General features: G+C 42.0%; 1 pseudogene; it reads left to right on the top strand.

Annotated features, from left to right (window-relative positions):
* The first annotated feature begins 2,799 nt into the window (after positions 1-2,799).
* Positions 2,800-2,899, top strand: LOC115871214 (annotated as a pseudogene).
* Positions 2,900-3,570: the final 671 nt, after the last annotated feature.

Genomic DNA, 3,570 nt, shown 5'->3' with positions numbered 1-3,570 from the left:
ATCTAGCTCAGAAGCAACAAAGCCCACATGGAAGAAGCACACAAGCCTGTGTGATCATAAGGTGTCAATGGGATCAGGTATCAGGAATCTAAGACCCAGAATAAAACCATATCCAAGGTGAATGGGATTGGGGCATGGAGTGGAGACCCAATGCCCATCTGTAGATAATTGGGCATCCCCTCACAGAGAGGTCACAGGGAAGAGATAAGCCAGTCAGGGTGCAGTATAGCACTGATGAAACACACAACTTTCCTCTAGCTCTTTGGTGCTTCCTTCACCCCACTATCATGGCCTCAATTCTACAATACAAATCAGATTAGACCAGAGCATGCACTGCTACAGATAATAACCCATAACACAGAGAATGCAGAATAGATAAACCCCTCAGGGCTAACAAGGAGAGTACAGATACCTGGAAAAGATTAGGGGAGGGTGGGGGGAGAAAGGGGGGCTCAATCACAAGGATCAACCTAGAACCCCGTTCCAGGGGGATGATTAACAGAAAAGTGGGTGAGGGGTGACAGAGGACAATGTAAGATGTGGAAAAAATAATCTATAACTTATCAAGGGTTCATGAGGGAGGGCAGGTGGGGGAGGGGAGGGGAAGAAATGGGGAGCTGATATCAGGGTTGCTCAAGTGAGAAGAGAATGCTTTGAAAATGATGATGGAGGCATATGTGCAAATTGACACATTGGAGGCATGTATGGATTGTGATAAGAGATGTAAGAGTCCTCAATAAAGGAATTTTAAAAAACAGAACAGCAACAACAACAAAACAGATTTACAAAGCCTCAGAAATCCCTCCGTCGGGCCACTGAGTCAGATGGGACTCAAGAGCAATGAGTTGGGTTACTGAATTTATTCTTTCATTCTTTTTTCTTTATAGCAGCAGCGATCTCTGCTTCTTTGGCGAATTGCCTGGTGAATGTTGATGGCTGTCCCATTGTGTCACCATGCTTTTAATCCTTTTTTAATTCTTCAATCATATAAAGCACACTAGTTTTATACTGGACATCTGATGATTACAAAAATTGCTCTTTTTGATGATCCTGGAATTCGTTGCACCTGACAAGGCTTGCTCAAGGTGACTTACTGCCTTGTAGGTTGGGTGATTTTAAATTGTGAGCTCATGTTTTGCTCAAAGCTATCTGTGACCATTCTGTGAGATCTGTGTTTTTAAAAGTATGTTTCTAAGGAGACTTGAAGTGTCCTTTCAGAAGGCTACTGGGAGTAGCGCCAATCCAGAATAACTGGCAAATTCCCCACAGAACGGTGATATTAAATATTAATCTTCACAGACCTATCCCTGAGACTCTGTCCTGTGTCTGATGGCACCCAAATGTCCTCTTTTCAACCATTATTTGGGAGAGAAGGTTTAACCCCCTTATGATCTCACTCTCATGACATTTCAACTGTGTTAATTTTCCTAACTTTCTGACTGGAGGCAGCCTTGGGGCTCTGGGGCCCTCTGGGGAAGAAAAGGATTTTGGAACTTGAGGGAAGAGCCCTGGTTGCACAATGATTAGCACTTGGCTGCTAACTAACAGGTTGTTTGTTCAAGTTCCAAAGTAGAACAGACCTAAAGAACTGCTTGCATAAAAACGACTTCCTAAGAAACAACACGGGCTGTTCTACTCTGTGCCATTGGGTTTCTAGAGTGGGAATTAACTCGATGACACCTAGCAATAGAAATGAAGGAATAAGTGTTCAAAGAAGAAAGTAAATGCACCAAATTATAGGCTTTTGTGAAAAAGAAAAAAATTGTTGCCAGCCAAGTTTCCACGGAACACCTGGTGGCAAACAACTCATTGGGCTGTTGGCCACAGGTCAGCAGTTCAAAACCACCTACACCCATAGAGAGATAAAGTCTGGGAAGCCCGCTGGGGCAGTTCTACCCTATGGGGTCACCAGGAGTCTGAATCAACTCCATGAATGGCAGTGAGTTTAAGATGTAACTATTGGTCACTACTATCCAGAGAAAGGAAGCAGAGAAAGACGGAACCAAAAGATTTGAAGAGAAAACTAATCTATAGGACCAATAGTGTACACTAACCACAGCTTCATTTACCATGAGACCAGAAGAACTAGATGTTGCCCAGCTACCACTACCTGTTCTAACCAGGCCTCATTAGTTAGACTCTGGTAGACTGTGAGACAAGTATAGACTAGACCTTAAATTCCTAAATAATATTAATAAAGGAATTACTAGGGTGGTTGAGACTGGGGGACTCCCGGTGACTAACTGCCCTGGGTGGTCTTCAAATCTTGAACCCAAACTAACCTCTTAGGTCACCTTACAGCTAAATACCTGATTGGCTGTCAAAGTAATAGTGCTTATATGTACAGTGCTCCTTAAAAAAAATTCACCTCTATGCAACCAAAAAAAAATCAACCATGGAAATAAAGTTGAGGAGCCAAAGAAACAAGATGAAGGGCACTGGAACAATCCGAATGGAATCGAGAGTGTCTAAGCTTTGTGAAGAAGGCAGCCAGTGTCACGGAGCACATTGTGTAGAATGGAAACCTGTTTCTCTGCAGACCTTCACCTAAAGCACAGTCCAATATTGTTTCTAAAGAAAGAAAGAAAAGATGCCCCTGAGCTTTGATGTACTGCAAGACAAATATTGCCAGAATAATAGAAAATCAATGGTGTTTTAATATTATTGAGTAGCTCTGATGGCCATAGCATTAAGACAATTACTACAGAATTTTATGTTTTCCTCAAAGTAAGTTCCTGAGCCTGTTAACAACTGTTTAGCATTTACCGTAGCCACTCTACATCCTAAGAAGCAATTGTTGTGTTTGCTTCGGCAACACATGTGCTAAAATTGGAACGATACAGAGAAGATTAGCATGGCCCCTGAGCAAGGATGACAAAAAAAAGAGAAGCAATTATTTAAAAAATTAGTTTCTTCTAATAATTAAATCAGTAGCTTGGCATCCTTTTCTACACACCTGGTTTGTCTGTATATGTGGGATTGGGAAATCTCTGTATTAAAGCTGACATATCTGTGGCTACAATAGGATCCCTAGTGGTGGTGCAAACTGTTAAGTGCTCTGCTGTTATCCAAGAGGTTCAAACCCACCTGATAGCTCTTTGGAAGAAAGACTTAGTGATTGGCTTCTGTAAAGATTACAGCCATCAAAAGTCTTGAGGGAGTGAATCATTGGGCTTGGGAGTTAAGAAACACAGTCATGGGAGAGAATTGGTCACAGCTGGTCAACTAACATAGAATAGTTCACAAAGACAATGCTCAAAATCCTCTTTTGGTGAGGTGTTAGTCTGGGTTAACTAGAGAAACACAACCAGAGACACTCATATATGTGTTAGAAAGAGATTTATATCAAGGAGTAATGATATATTATGAAAACAGCACAGCCCAGTGCAGATCAAGTCCATAAGTCCAATATTAGCCCATAAGTCCAGTACTAGTCCATAACTCTCATTTCAGACTCACACAGCCACATGTAATGATGCAGAATGCAGGAAATTCATAGGCCAGTGGGTGGAAAGTCGTGTGGATCCAATGGCTGTGGAAGCATCTCAGTGCTGGTGTGGGTCTCCACCT

The sequence above is a fragment of the Echinops telfairi genome, unplaced genomic scaffold (assembly GCF_000313985.2).
Source record: "Echinops telfairi isolate 266 unplaced genomic scaffold, ASM31398v2 ScPeMD7_3533;HRSCAF=4204_1, whole genome shotgun sequence".
Classification (NCBI taxonomy): domain Eukaryota; kingdom Metazoa; phylum Chordata; class Mammalia; order Afrosoricida; family Tenrecidae; genus Echinops; species Echinops telfairi.
Note: the sequence above shows the minus strand (reverse complement) of the source record. Positions and strands in the feature narration are given on the sequence as shown.